General features: G+C 43.3%; 1 protein-coding gene across 1 annotated transcript in view; it reads right to left on the bottom strand.

The window, feature by feature from the left end:
* Window positions 1–14,768, bottom strand: part of shoc2 (SHOC2 leucine rich repeat scaffold protein) — a 94,330-nt gene extending 79,562 nt beyond the window's left edge. The window contains exon 1 of the mRNA XM_034187302.1: window positions 14,698–14,768. The gene's annotated coding sequence lies outside the window, so the exon portion shown is untranslated. The remainder of the gene's footprint in view (window positions 1–14,697) is intronic.
* Between the last annotated feature and the right edge of the window lie 1,936 nt (window positions 14,769–16,704).

The following is a 16,704-nucleotide window of genomic DNA, read 5'->3' as shown; positions in this document are numbered from 1 at the left end:
AAGGCTAGAAGAAGCTTCAGCTAAGTAAAAATTAATGGTACAACGGAACGTAACTGATCCATGATCTGTACGGACTGCCCCCCATGGTTCAGAAAGCACATGCTGCAAAGTTTACAAATGTATGATTTTGTGTCATGCTGACTTGTTTGTAAAGCAATAACTCTGTTAATTTCAATATAGTCATGGTAAAAATCACAATGGGAGTGCAGGTTAAAAAAGCTGCATGTGCATGTTGTGAACGCAGCCTGTTATAAACAGCTGCATGCTACTGCATGTAGTGTTTTCTGTGATCCACAAAAGGAACGGTGTCATCCCTCCACTGAACAAAATACTACAAGAACCTGGAAATAGTTGAACATTTATGTGTGTGTAACTGAGTTTGTAAAGGGTTAAACTGTTGTGGATTTATGGCTGTTGGAGACTGAGATAAGTTGTAAATTGATCACTGTCTTAGACTATTGTTAGAGAAACTTGGATGGTTGCAATATTTCAAATCCTAGCTAAATGAGGCTGACACACAATTTCAGCTGTTTTTTGTTTCCTTTTTAAACAATGCAGGACATGTTGCACCAAAATCATAACAACTGAGATTTAGGCCATTAGTGACCATCCGATGATCCACCAGGATTACTTTGTGCACTTCTGTGCCAGTTTCAAAGTATACGGCATTCGCAAAACAAACAGCTACGGAGATGTCCGAAAACAAAGTATTCTTTGTTCTTTGTTGTACTAGTGTGTTTCCGACAACTGACATCGCAACTACAAGCATTCCAGCATGTGCTTGAATGGAATGTAGCTGCTAATGTTACGAACTGAGCCACTGATTAATTCCAAAGTTTACAGAAGTGTGATGTTGTGTTATGATGACTCGTTTTTAAGCGATAACTGTTCATTTTGATGCAGTCACAGTAAAAGCAGCAGCCATGATTAGATTTAATGCACCTGCACGTCAGTCATAAACGCAGACTGTTAAAATCAAAACAAAGGGCTTCTAAGTGTTGTATTCAATTGTTGCAGGGGTAAGCCTGAACGCAGCGGTACGCCGTACCGGGAAGCGATACACACTGTTCTACAGCCAGCTTTGGCCGTGTGCATAAAAGAAGGCTGCGCTTTTACACAAGACCAAAACAACTTTTTTTTTTTTAAAACATTAAAACATCCACACAGCCCAGATTTACTGCAGTCAAGTAAACTTCTGCACCTCTTTATCAGAAAAAAAGTTGCACAGACCTCTGAGAAACCTGCCGGTTAGCCATCATCATGCTGTTTGACACCTGCGACGTGGTCTCGGCTTTGGCCACTCTGGCCGCCTGCCTGGTGTCCATGGCTCTACTACTCATCTCCCAGCAGCTGTGGGAGCTCTGATGGGCGGCAACATGAGATAAGAACTGTAACCTGCCCATGCCCAAAGTATCCATGGGATTCTCCTTCATCGATGAGACGTGCCACTGGTTCCTGCAGGTAAGAGCGCTCCGGCAGGGAGGTGAGCAGAGCCGCTCTCCGGGAGAGATTTCACATTTTCCACTCTGCTTGTCTGACTTCATTCACTGTCTCGTGCTTGCGTTGCAGTGCAGTGTGCACTCGTGCTGCAGTTATTTGTGGTGAGATTGCGTCACTTCTTTTAAGATTAGTATTTCACGCCAATCAGCTGCTGACGGCGCATAAACCCAAGTGTAAAGTGTCGAATTACGCGTTTTCCGGAAAAAAAAAAAATTAAATCATTTATGGCTCCCTGTTTGGTGATGCCACAGAGAAAACTAAGTTTTACAAAGCATCGTTGAATGTGTGAGTTCATGTGCGAACCTAGCAAGGGCAGCGACAGTCTGTGGCTCCAGTAGATGAATAGATCAGGAGTTTCTCTCAGATGGGAGCTCAGCCAGGCAAGCAAGTTCATTATCACCTGAAAATAATGTATTCAACTTTTTTCCCAATGTAAGGAACACACCTGCATGCCCAGGCAGCCTGTGAAAAACTGTGTCATGGAAATGTCCCACATCCATGTTCACAGTGGCAGCAAACCAGCATCCTGCCACACAAACAGCAACGTCACCACACTTTAGTTTCCAAAATGCAACAGACTCTAAACAAGTTAAGAGTTTCGGGGTGAAGTGTGTGTCAGCTCCTGTCTGTAAATCCTCTGTAAAGCCAAGCCATCACTTTCGAATGTAAGCTCCGAAGCTTCATTTTTGGACAGAGCAGGTTCATTTCCCTTTGTCTGTCAGTCATCGGGATGTTTCTGCTCATTCTAAAATGTACGTCACACACCAAGAAATGCAGAGAATTGCCAAGTGAGACATTTTCCGGAAATGCACCTGCTCACAGTCATAGTGAGAGGAATAAAACACATCAGCAATCACTAATTATTTGGCATAGTATGGAGAGACTAACAATCACGAGTACTTTTATGTTGTCTTGCTAACAGGGACATTAAAAAAATGTGTGATGTCTTTTAAATGCCATTCTGAGTAGAGGTTATATCTGTACATCCTTTCAAATTTGACAAAATTGTGTTTCTATCAAAATCCAAGCATAATGATGTAGGTTTATTATTTTAAGGTGCTGCAAAATTACAGCTCATTTTATTGAAGAGAACACATTTATCTTAGACACTGGCATCGCAATCTCGGCACAGGCCCCAGTGCAAGATACACTGACAGGCCCTACGTGCATTTTTACTAGTTATAGGTGTACCTGCACAATCACGCACCTCATGCATGCCACCATGCACACTATGAGGTCAATATAGATTTTTACCAACAGTGTGTTGGATTTTACAATCAAATAAATGACTTGGCTTATTGTATTAGAAAAGTTTTAAGAGTTCAAGAATCTAGATTTAACACCCCAGCATTGAATCGCAAGTGCACAACAGTCTGCAGGTCAACATACCTCATCATCGCATCAGACAGCAGGGGAGGAGCTGTCTAATTCATTGCGGTGCTGAAATGACTACAAAATCATTTTTCTTGAAAAGACTGCAACCTGACATGATAAACCTTAAAGCAAGAAGAGATGATAATAAAATGAAGCCTATAGTATGACAAGACAGAAGAGAGATATTATTGGGGTTCAATGACACTTTATTTAAAGATCTTATGATTTGATCCCTGCACTGGCATGCAATCTTGCATGCCAACTGAGTAAACCCAATGTAAACTGTGCATGGCTGCGTGCCAGTGGTAGGGCTGAGCGATATGACTTATAATTCATATGGCAATATAAATTGAATCCCTTCACAGTAACGGTATATATCACGATATAAACTTAAGTGCAAAAGTTATAATGGAAGAGTTTCTGAATGGGTCATACAGTCCCTTTGCAAAACTAAATTGTTTAAAATAAACAAACAAATAAATAAAAACAGATATAATTAATTTTGAGCACCTGATTCTCTGACTTGTTAGACATGTATTCTTGTGCACTGGAATAATCTTATTTCACCATTCCTGCTTCTGTCCAGCAGGAGACAGTGTTAGTTCATCTGCTTTTGGTGGTGTTTTGTCCAGAAAGACCTCAGAGGAGCCTGACAACCGGCCCTGACTTAGGCCAGATACTGGCCTCTTTCTCGTAGCCTGTGATTGGTTGGCGGCCGAGACGCTGATGTCAGCACATTTGTCAGCCTCACACTGATGTGGCGCGAGTGCTGTTCTCCTATTGGTCATTTAGGAGAGGGAATTCCGGCGCTGCTCTCCTATTGGTCATTTAGGAGTGGGAAATCTCACTCCAAAATGGAGGCTAGTATCTGGCCCAATTCATAGCCGGGCTAACCTCAGAGACGCCACCACGTGGGTTGATGATCCTGATTGGCTTATGTCGTGGAGTTCCACCAATGATAGAGCGGAAGGCATGGGGTTTTTTTCATCTGCTCTCCTGGGCGAGACAAAGCTGTCAGCGCAGTTGAATGAGGAAATGTGAGACTGTTTACTGTGGCTTTCTGCAAATACACGCACCACATATGACCATAAATTCACAAAAAATCATTGTGGAAATTATTAATCATAATTCAGGTTATAGTAGGCCTATTAACAAAATGTAAAAATTCATATAAAGATTGAAGTGTGCACTTTTAAAAACACACTGACACAGAAACTGAGTCTGGTGAATTTAATGGGACAATTGCTTAATTCGGTCATGTGACTATTACATGACTGAATTCAGTCAGGTGACTCCAGAGGGTTAAAATAACATAATTTTACACTCTTACAAGGATAAGTTTTAATCCACCGAGGTTGAGATGGAGCCTGTGAACAAAGCACTGACTGCAGCCTTTTCCAGTCATTCAGAGTCACTGAGGAAAATACGATGACATCATCAACAAGCATTAACGCGACTGGTTGGTGGAGTTTAATCTCTACAGTCTGACAAATTTATGCCATGAAACGGTTATATCGTATATATCACCCAATCGTAGCCAGTTCACAGAGAAAATTAATTTCATGAACTCGTTGTGAACATTGTGCAACATATTCGAAAACTGCGTGTTACTGTATGTCGCTGCGCACAACACATCTGAACTTGCAATTGATATTATGGCAAGATGTTACATTTATAATAAATATAACTTTACAGATACATTATCTAACTCATAAGAAGGAATGAAAATGCAACTGTTTTACCAATCCATTAGAATATATATTATAAATAATTACCTTTGACACAAGATTCCAAAAGGCGTTCTCCACCGCACAACGCACACGAGACAACCCGCAGTTCTAGATTATTTCTCTGTGATTCTGGGAACGATGAGAGAATGGTTTCATAAGCCAAGTTCTGAGAGCAAATTAATCATCGGCTATGAAATGATTATTTTATATAGTGTGGTGTCAAGCAAGGCAAAGCGTGGCGTCAAGCGTGACAAAGCGGGACGCAATGGCACAACGAATTGCTCGGCAGTGCGGTGATCAAATATGTGCAAGTGTCAAGGTGCCTGAAAAACACAGACCCCATGTGAAACCAGCGCATAGGGAAGGCAACCCACCACAGTCAGATTATTAAGATACCCCATGTTCCCTGAAAAATATTTGGCTCAGTGGAAGGGCATTTTGCGAGCCTTGCGCTGAGCAAAATCCTCTATAACAACCCCAATGTCCAACTCCCTGGCTCTTGAGTTTTTGGTGGAGAGAACAGCTAAGCCACTCAGCCACTCCTGCCCCACGGAGCTCCTCAGGTATGTCTTGATCATTTTTAACTTGGAATATGATCTCTCAGCTGATGCCACCGTGACAGCAACGTCAGAAACAAGAGGAGTGGCCCAGGCCAGGACTCGGCAGTGGGCTGCTGGCGCTGGCTGCCCGTGCTGGAAAATCCAAAACTGTCTAATTTAGTCAGCTTTGCTCTCTCCTCTTTGCTTTCTGTCCTTTCTGTTATTACTGCTGGATTTATGTTTGTAGGAAGACATTTTTCTGCAAGGTCTTTGGTGTCACTAGTTGTCATAAATCTAGCTATGTTATTCAATGACAGTGAAGCAGCGTATAGTTTACGCAGCATTCATTACTGCATAGCATCTTTTGAAATACCTTAACAAACATTACATTATTGCTGTGTTTTCTTTTCCTTTTAACACCATCTACAGGAGGAAGCGCATTTGCGGATGCAGACTTGACCTTTGACCTTGGGTGATGCACGTGCATGTAGTGTCCGTGATGTCTTGTAAATCACTTCAGAGCTCTTATCTGGTTACAAAAATTAAATATTTTTGGATTCAGAAGTGTTTATTTCTCACTAGCTTTTTACATACTATACTATACTAAATTTATACAGAAACAGTCGTTTCTGAGCATTTTCTGCCAAGTTGAATTTGGAGTCAGAGAGAGACCAGCCAGCAGATGTTACAGTGCCTCTCTACTCTGACTGGCTGTCACTGTGTGCTTCCCAGCATTCCTCGCACAAGTCTGGGGAACCCTCCACGTGACCTATGGTGTCACTGTGATAGACTGCATTGGTCTCTACCATCGCTACCATCAGTAGTTCAAGGCCGCCTGTTCTTTCAAAGATCAAAGCCTAATTCCATAGGTCCAGTGTGTGAGCTTTTTTGACTGAAGTCGAATAAGCGAGGAGAACCCAACGCAAACGAGCCAGTATGTCAATACTGCTTTGAAAACAGTGTCAACAAAAACTGGAAATACAACCAACCTGAAATTGCACTTTAAACATCACCATGCCATCCATTTTCCCTAACTAGGAATAAAAACTGCAAACAGATGTGGACAGAGCCCCCCTCCCTTCTATCTGACAGTTTGCTATTAAAGAAAATTTTGTCCAACAATGGAAGCAGAAATTTAAACTTTAAATGTAAATTTCTTTTTAAATAGAAAACCCGATCTTGGATAAGCAGTTGAAGATGATTGAGTTGTCAAACAATGCTATATATACACAAGAAAGTACAAAATGTTGCACACTCGCAAAAAGTGTTTTATTATTTTATAATTAAAATGGTGTAGCCATTCAACACAGCTGTAAAACTATAAAAATTGCTTGCCGGAGAATAATGTCCAGGTCCACTCCATCAAAGAGGTCGTCACACACGGATGTGCACAATCGCCAGCCAGAGAACAATGTCCCACGACAGCTCGGCCATCTACTTCTCACAAAGCTCCCTCACGATTCTGGCACATCAGATCGAAAGTACATTCTGTCCTGAAAATAACGTATTCGGACTTTTTCCAATGTAAGAAATACATCTACATGTTCAGGCAGCCTGTAAAAACAGTATTGTGGAGACATGCCATGGCCACAGTAAAATAGCATCCTGTAACAGGCAGAGTAAGCACACATTAGGATCCAAAATCTGACAGACACTCAAAAAAACCTCCTCTCTGTACATTCTGTGTAAATCTGAGCCACCACTTTCGAATGAAAGCTCAGAAGCTTTGTTACTGGATGAAGCAGCGTTCATTTCACTCTGTCTGCCATTGAGATGTTTCAACTTTTCCTAAAATGTATGTCACACGCCAAGAAATGGTAAGAAATGCCAAGTGAGACGTTTTCCGGAAATGCACCTGCTAACTCGCTGAGTGAGAGGGATAATTAGCAATAAAATACAACAGCAACCACTAATTATTACCGCATGTATGCGGACAGACTTACAATCATGAATACTTTGAAGATGTGTTGCTAAACAAGATGTTAAATAACATACAACATGTCCTATAAGTATCATTTGAACAACTGGATGAAATTGCAGACTAAAGAATAACTGGATGAAATTGGAGACTACCCGAGGCCATCAAAGAATGGCCATCAGGTATTGTGAAGGCTTTGCATCCATCCGTCCGTCCATAGCTGTCTATGCTCAGCATAAGTCCTGTCCTATTACTGTCAGAGTCTTCAAATTCACAAGCAACATTCTTGGGACACAGACCTTGGACAAATTCAAAGATGGCTAACACTGACCTATTTTAAGGGGTCAAAAGGTCACATTCTTTTTCATATAGGGCAGCGCAGTCTCATTTGAACCCTGCATGATATCACAGGATATGACCACTTATGGGGACAGCCGCTTCCATTGCGCAATATATACACAGTATAACTTCACATGGGAAAATGGTGTTCCGGCTCTCAGTGGAGAAGGGAAGACGAGGCAAATGAGAGACATCATGTCATTAAGAGTTAGCCTACACAGCTAACCAGAGTAGCTCCATTCTCTCGCCTACACAACCGCCTCAACACGTTTGAGCTCCGGATCATAAACAAACCGTAACACGTGTCCACTTTCCACCGTATCCTCACTTTTTCTTTGTAGTTTTACTTTGTTTGCGTGTAATTTTTTCCAAAATCTCAGAGAAAGTGCGTGTTTCTGTCCCCAGAAGCAGAGAAATTACGTTATATGCATCATGTTTTACCCCTTTAGCGCCCGCCCTCAAACGAGACTGCACTGTCCAATTTTTATTCTATGAATCATGCAAATCTGTTTTTTTTGGGGGGGGGGGGGTGATAGTCAATCAGAGTAGAGAGGCACTGTGACATCACTGGCTGGTCTCTCTCTGGGTGCCAATTCAACATGGCGGAATCCGCTCCTAAAGCCCCTTTCACACCGGGGCTGCTCCCAGTTGCTTCCTGTGGTGTCATGACGACGCAGGAATTTCTGCGTCAGGTGTGCGCAGCAGGGGGGAAGAGGAGGTGAGAACGCAGCCTGCAGGTTCTCTGCACAGAGAAATCAGAGTGCACAGTTTGGCTGCAGACAGACTGTGCACTCTGACTTCTCTTCTACTTGTGCTGAGCTGCAGGGCTGCGCTTTGAGTTCTGTTATAGTTTATCTTTCCTCCCTTGACTGCGAGATGCGCACGCACACAAACCATCGTTGAGCAAATGTGGAGATGTCTGGAGTTCTACTTGATGTTGACATGTCCTGGACTTGTGTCCTTTTTTAACTGTGATGAGAGAGTCTGAGGAGGGAAAGGAACTAACTGCCTGCAGACAATTTTTCTTTTCTTTCCTCCTTTGACCATGAGATGCGCATGCATGCACGCACGAACCGCCAAGCAAATTTGGAGATGTCTGGAGTTCTACTTGATGTTGACATGTCCTGTCTCAGGACTTATGTCCTTTTTTTAATTGTGATGTGAGAGTTTGAGCAGAGAACAAGGAACTAATGCCTGCAGCCAGACTTGTTTTTTTTTTTGGTTCACATGTGCGCGCGTGAACAAACATCCATGAGTGGACTAGAGATGTCTGGACTTTTTACTGGATATTTCTGGCAATCAGTCTGCATTTTTTTTCTGTGGTCTTTTTTTTCAGCATGTAGTTTTTACTGCATTAAGTACACTGTATAAAAACAATCCTGCGTGATTTATACTGCGGGAACAATGGAACACAGTAGGAATCATAAATTGGCTTCCGAGTCACGCCGGGTAACACCTCTTTGCCCCGAGTTACGCCTCTTTGCCCCGACTTGTGCTGGAACCACTTCCTTTCTGCGTTGAGCACAGGACGCCAAAAAAATTAAACAGGTTAAATTTTTCGGCGCCCAACTTGCTTCCTCCTTTGCGCCCCTCGCGCTGTTGTGGCGCCAAGCTCCATTGTCTCAGCACTGAGTTGCTTCCACGCGGTGGCGTCATAATGACGCATGGCACAGCTGGGAGCAACCGGGAGCAGCCCCAGTGTGAAAGGGCTTAAATCACTGCAATTCTGTGTGAATCTAATGTTTCTCATACATTATGTAAAACCTTGTGAGAATAAACACTTTTAAACTGAAAAAAGCTGTTTTTGTAACCTGATAACACCTGTGGAGTGATTTACAAGATATCTCATGGACGTCAGCATGCACGCACATCCTACCCGGTCAAAGGTAACTTTCAGCCTTTTCAAAAGCTCATGTATACCGATGCGCGCGCGCACACACGCACGCACACACACGCCGTTAAAAGGTACATGCTCATATGGCCAAGGGTATTTTAGCACTGCATTATATTCTTTTATATTAAAAACACAGGAACATGCTCAGATGGTTTGCACGTAACAGTACATGGCAGCTGTGGACACACAACACATTCAGCTTATAAAACTCAATCAGTACGCTTCAGTGGTCTGAGATGACAGCCACCCAGAACAAAAAGTTGCAGTTCCTTGACTGGCTGCTTGAGACTGGCTCCCATTCAAGTCCAGGTTAAATTGTCCAACATCAGAGCTAAAATAAACATGTTAATCTCTACAGACAGTCTCCCTCTCCAAGATAACTGCACAGGGGTGGGAACCCCCCCACCACCAACTTCTTAGTATAAGGCATTTTAAGCCATATTCTAATCCAATTACATTTTTTTACATGAATCTGATTAGTTAATCGTGTGGGATTTCAGACTCTATAATATTGGGGTAACAGTGGCAAAATATTCAAACGTTTCACATTTGGATGTATTACTCTGCACCCTGACCGGTGTTGTGTCGAGATGTCATTCCTGTAGAATGTCATTCCGGTCCTCCGTGCAACTACGCATCCGCAATATAGTCAGGACGCAGAACTGTCGATTTATGCGACGAGATGCACAATTCGACAGAACACCAGCTGCATGCGCTGCTAGCTGTTAGCGTTGCTAGCTGACAGCAAGAGAAAGTCGTGTACTGATGCCACCTCCCAGAATGGGTGAATTTAGCTATCATAAAAAAAGTACTGATGTGGAGTCGATGGATTTTCACGTTTTGATGGATTACTCTGCGCCGTAATCATTGTTGGAGCCACGCTGCCTCTGCTGAACCGCCCCTGAAATTGGTGAATTTAAGCTACCATATGAAAATAGTTATGTAGATTCAGATGCAGAATTACTGTTTCACGTTTGATGGATTACTCCACGCCCTGATTGCTGTTGGAACGACGCTGCCTTGGCTCAACGGTAAGCCTCGCCAACAGAATTGCCTACAGAAAAATAAACCGTGCAAACGATGGAATTGAATTAGAATGGGAATAACAACCTTGCATCTGATGATCTGTGAAAGTTCATGCTATTATACGGTTGCAAATACCCGTTTTACCAGCTCCGCTGATGTGTCACCAACAAAGCTCTATCTGCAACCGTATAACCAGCATGAACATCCTATCAACATGGTCCTAGTTACTTGCCTTCATGAACATGCCTGGTATTCTACCACTTTTGCCTAGCACTTCCCAGCAAAGTAATGAGGAGTTGGGTCTGTAACCTTCGGAAGACTAGGGTAGGGTGTGGTTAATAGCTGAGCGGAGTCTTGTATCACTATATGGTCTCATTTTTGGCAGTGCAAGTAAATAGGAGTTGGGGGGTGGTCCCATTTCTTGCAGTGCATGTAAAATAGGTGTCAAGTTCGCACTTACTTGCTGGATATTGCTTCCAACTCCTATTTACTTGCCCGTTTCTTGGGGGGGGGCAGATCTCCCAAATCTTAGTTACTTGCTCTGTAACTGAGTTAAGCTAAATGTATGGGCATGTGAGGAAAACCGTTCTGTCCTTGATCCCCTAGGGCAGGGACTGTCTGCAGTGTATATGTTACTCCCCATCAATCACCCTTTTCTGACACCTATAGACAAATGACACTCGTGCTTACCCTGACCTCAGGGGGAGGTCAGATTACAAACTCTGTAAACTGGAAAAGTAATTAACGGTTGGCCTCAAGAGTGGGCAAGGTTAGCGCCAAAGTTTATGGTATCTGGTAGCAAGAGACTACGGTCTTATCAGATGGTTTCACAGTGCAGCAAAGTACAGAAGAGTTGGGAGGGAGATGATTAAGCATCTTGTCCAAGTATGAAGACAGGTAGCACAAATATGATTCAAACCCAGGTCTATATAATGACAAGCCAGCTTCACATATTGAAAGGCCAGATCCTCATCTACTGAGATAGGTGTTCAATGACAAAGGCTCATTTTTATTCCTGGATACAGTTCATATTACAGTACCATATTGCAAGTGAATGCACCAATTCAGTATTTCATTTTAAAATATTATTTAAATATTGACACTGTTTTCATTCAGGCCCATTTGCTGTTTCACAGTTATGCTCACTCAATCTCGCAGCCCATGACTCACGCAAGAGGTCAGTTTCAGCAGAGTTCCGGTGTTGCAGACCAAACGCCCCCCCGCCCCCAAAATGCTCCACCCTGCCTTCACTGCACATGCATCATTTGAGACTACAGCAGCTTGTCTGAGTCTCTATACCCAAAGCGATCAAAGGGAATAAAGGGATTATTAACCATCAGATGACAAGGTAAAACCTCTTAAATCATTCTAAAGTCAGTTTTAAGCAGAAATGCGGTGATAATCCGTGAGTCACTACTGACACTATGAAATGATGGCAGCGCAGTGAAGGCAGCAGCAGCTCATCTGGCGCTCTGATCGCTTCCTGTCTTTTATTACGAAATAATGCTGAATTTATGTGGAAATTACTGTAGTACAAAAACTTCAAATATCTGTCACTGAGATAGATGACTGGAGCAGATCCAGATCCAGATGACTGGACCTTGTTTCTTAAGCAGAAACATAATCTGTGAACCGTGGATGACACACAGAAATGAGGCATGTGCAGTGAAGGCAGGGCAGACCAATTTTTAGGGTGGCCCGTTCGGTCGGCGACACTGATTCAGTCCACAATGTAAACAAATCTTTTCAAGTATGGACAACAAGACAACATCGGGGCACGGCAGAAGTCCATCACAGGTGCTACACCTCTTATAGATAACCCTTTCAACTTGGGAGAATGTGTCATTATTATAATCACACGTGAACTCGCTAGATCAACGCCATCCACATCCTCGCTAGCTATTGTTTACATGCACTCGGAGACACCGGAACTCTGCTGATGCTGGGGTCCATTCTGGGAAGCACAGGGGGATGCCAGGGGGATTATGGGAAACATTAAAGTACTGAATGGGCAAAAGTTTCATGCTTTAATTGTTTTAAAATATCTTTTTAAAAATGAAAAATAAAGTGAATTTTTTTCTGAGTCAAAAATGACCTAATCTGTGACTACAAACCATGATCCCATCCAAACCATGGGTTTTATATAATATACATAATATATATAATATGAGCGAAGCGCTGCACAGCGGCACAAAGCTCACTCTTACTCAGTCTTATGGTAGACTGAGGCACAAACCAGAAATGGCACAATACAATCCAGAAATCACATAAAAACTAAAAAAAAAAAAAAATCACAATCCAGAAATGGCACAAAAAAAATCTGCCCCTAGGGGAAAAAGCCACAAACCGATGGTAGAAGAAGCCACAAATCGGAAATGGCACAAAAAAAACTCCGCCCATGGTAGACGAAGCCACAAACCAGACATTGTTGTCATCACAAGCCACAAACCAATGGTAGGTTCTGCAACAATTATTCAATTGTAAATTATTGTTTGATGATATATACACAGATAGTGAAGAGCTTCACTCATTATCCTATCCTTATAATGAGTGCAAAATGAGTGTGGTATTATTACTGTTTTAAGAATGTTTAATTTTCACTGTTGCTGCACTTTGTGTGAAATGCTGAAGAGCTTTGCTTGTCATGTCTGCGACATATACATATTAATGTATATAAGTATATAAGTTTCCTCCGCAGGGTGGCTGGGCGCTCCCTTAGAGATAGGGTGAGGAGCTCGGTCACTCGGGAGGAGCTCGGAGTCGAGCCGCTGCTCCTCCACGTCGAAAGGAGTCAGTTGAGGTGGCTCTGCCATCTTTTCCGGATGCCCCCTGGACGCCTCGCTGGAGAGGTGTTCCGGGCACGTCCCACTGGGAGGAGGCCCTGGGGAAGACCCAGGACACACTGGAGGGACTACATCTCTCGGCTGGCTTGGGAACGCCTTGGGGTTCCCCTGGAGGAGCTGGGGGAGGTGTGTGTGGATCGGGAGGTCTGGGCGGCTTTGCTTGAGCTGCTGCCCCCGCGACCCGACTTCGGATAAAGCAGAAGAAAATGGATGGATGGATAATACACATCTTGCAGTGACAGCCACCTCTCTGAGATCTTGCGAGATTTGAAATCTCAATTGGGTGAACTGTTTGCCACTACGGAGAGTGTTGTTTGCTCCGGAGTCTCTCCCTTTCTTTTCTCTTCACAATGATCAAAAAACAACATAACCATTAGTGGCTGGCAAAGTTATATGACAAATATACTACAAACCAGATGAGAAAATTCATCAATACCTTATAGTGAAGCATAATAGATCGTTTGTAGTAAATGTAACCCAAAATGTGGTCCACCAGATTTAAATTTGTGTGTGATGTTGGGATGGGTCAAAGATGAGGTGGTAGCTGAAATGGATGCAGAAAACTTTCGAGCTACTGCTGTGGCAATGACAAATCTGGGGAAAAAAACACGACTGGCAAAACAGTGCCAAAAATCAATTTTAAGATCAGTTATTTTACTTGACGTGGTGGTATGGTCGTCAAATCTGGTAAGCTCAATACTTAACCTTACTAACCTTTCATTAACAACTCAAGCAAGTGCTGGTAGCAAATCAAAGTATTCCGAAAAGGAGCAATGCCTAATTTTAACATTAGAAAGTAATTTTGAAACGACCTATGTTGGCTGTCTCACACGGTCTTATCCTGCAGAAACGACTGACAAGGCATAAAACATAAACGTCAACAGCAAAGCAAACGTCAGTATGTCACTCATAACTTGCGAACGTCAGCTAGTGAGCGTGCTAACTATCGGCTAACTGTATTTTAGTTTATCTTTACTCAACGGCTATATTAAAGCTATAAAACACTGGGCTATCGAGAGTTATTAAGATATTGTGCGATGACAAAATTACTGGTTTTATTGCTCATGATGTATTTACTCGTATCTCGTAGCTAGCTTTGCTCCAAGCACTGCTAAGTAAGAGCTAGGCCTAAGTAGAGCAGCTGACGGACTCGGAGTTCCGACCGACCCGTCTGCTCCAAGCCCGAAACAGAGGGGGAAGCCTGTGCTGCGGCCCAACAAGCCAACCAAAGAGGCTACCTGACACCGACCCTTTATATTCACCGAGGCAGCAGAGGTGCGGAACAACTCTCAATACCGATCCTGTCTTGAATACTACCCGAGGGGAGGAAGGGGGAAAAAGAGTCAAGTGTGAAAAACAGCGGCCATTCCGACGCTGAACAAAAGAGTGCGTTCATATTCGCTACCGCAGAATGACACTTCAGTATCACACAGGCCACAAACCCAGGCTGCCAATTGGAACATCTGTGGAGTGAAGCTTAACCGTGTCGTGCGGGGAAACAGTCAGTGTTAATGTGGTAATATAACAATTTTACCTTCAGAGGTGTGACTCCGCCATCCTCAGTGTTTCCTCCTCTTTCCTACAGTGCTGCTCCTCTGCCCCCTCCCTCCTGCCCCCGAACTGCGTCATTCGCACGCCTAATCGGCGCTATCGCGAGACTTTCAAAGCACTTTGAATGGATTCCTGTTGCGAAGGAATAAACAAAGTTAAAAAAGGCGTTTCTCCGTTTTTTATCCCATGAATACAGGACGGAATATTAATATACTGCAACAGAAAAGACAAGATTATGTATTTCACTAAGAAATTGTTGTGATTTTAGCCAATCCACATAAAACTGATGTTTTAATTTTTATTTAATGTCACAATATGTAGTTATTTTAAAATATAACGACACAAACTGCACTCAAGGGTTACTTCCTCCATTATAATATTGTGAATAAGTAAGTGCACCCTTTAGTGTAATACATAAACCATCACTTTTACATCCAGTTTTCTTCTTCATACAAGTCAGTGGATGGATACATGAACATTACACTGATTATATTTTGGACTTAATTTACATCAGTTATGAAAAAATACAACCAGTATGGTAAGTCTGTATGAAGCAGATAGTTTTCAAAAACTGTGCACGAAGGAGAAGAGTGAGGAAAGCCACCAAGAGACCCAGACAACTCAGAAGAAGTTATAAGCTTCTGTGGCTGTAACTGGAGAAACTGTGCATAGTGCATGTTTTGAATTTTGTATCACCAGTTATACAGCTTCATGATAAAAAAGAAAACTTGAAAATTCAGCTACAGTTTACCAGAAGGCACATTGGAGATGCAAACCTGGATTTGTTCTTTGCACTTATATACACACACACCATCATTTTGGCTTTTATATTTCCATCCATCCATCCATTTTCTTCCGCTTTATCCGGAGTCGGGTCGCGGGGGCAGCAGCTCAAGCAAAGCCACCCAGACCTCCCGATCCACACACACCTCCCCCAGCTCCTCCAGGGGAACCCCAAGGCGTTCCCAAGCCAGCCGAGAGATGTAGTCCCTCCAGTGTGTCCTGGGTCTTCCCCGGGGCCTCCTCCCAATGGGACATGCCCGGAACACCTCTCCAGCAAGGTGTCCAGGGGGCATCCAGAAAAGATGCCCGAGCCACCTCAACTGACTCCTTCCGACGTGGAGGAGCAGCGGCTGGACTCCGAGCTCCTCCCGAGTGACCGAGCTCCTCACCCTGTCTCTAAGGGAGCGCCCAGCCACCCTGCGGAGGAAACTCATCTCGGCCGCTTGTACTCACGATCTCGTTCTTTCAGTCATGAGCCAAATCTCATGACCATAAGTGAGGATCGGAACGTAGATCGATCGGTAAATCGAGAGCTTTGCCCCCCTACTCAGCTCTCTCTTCACCACAACGGTCCGATACAGCGACCGCATCACTGCAGATGCTGCACCGATCCGTCTATCAATCTCACGCTCCATCCGTCCCTCACTCGTGAACAAGACCCCGAGATACTTAAACTCCTCCACTTGAGGCAAGGACACTCCACCGACCTGAAGAGGGCAAAGCACCTTTTGCCGGTTGAGAACCATGGCCTCGGATTTGGAGGTGCAGATTTTCATCCCGGACGCTTCACACTCGGCTGCAAACCGCCCCAGTGCATGCTGAAGGTCCTGATTTGATGAAGCCAACAGAACCACATCATCCGCAAACAGCAGAGAGTTTAAAATGGCCTAATTTTCGAAATTTTAATATAAAAAAGCCTGAATTTTTTTTTTTTTTTTTTGATGTCCTAAAAAATTTCAAAGATGTAAAAGCTCAAGGGGTTCACAAACACTCAGCCAGCGCTGACTTGTATTGTTTTAACTATTAAACAACACAAGAGCTGCTTTACTTGTGGAGTTGTGTCAGAAAGGGCATCTGGCATAAAACTTGTATTGAATCCCGAACTGTACTGGCTCTGCTGTGGCGAATCTCAACAGCAACAAATGTGGGGTAACTGAAAGACCAACAAAGTAACAACATATCTCTTACTACATTTACATAAAATTGT

This window comes from Thalassophryne amazonica, chromosome 15 (genome assembly GCF_902500255.1).
Source record: "Thalassophryne amazonica chromosome 15, fThaAma1.1, whole genome shotgun sequence".
Lineage (NCBI taxonomy): Eukaryota > Metazoa > Chordata > Actinopteri > Batrachoidiformes > Batrachoididae > Thalassophryne > Thalassophryne amazonica.
Note: the sequence above shows the minus strand (reverse complement) of the source record. Positions and strands in the feature narration are given on the sequence as shown.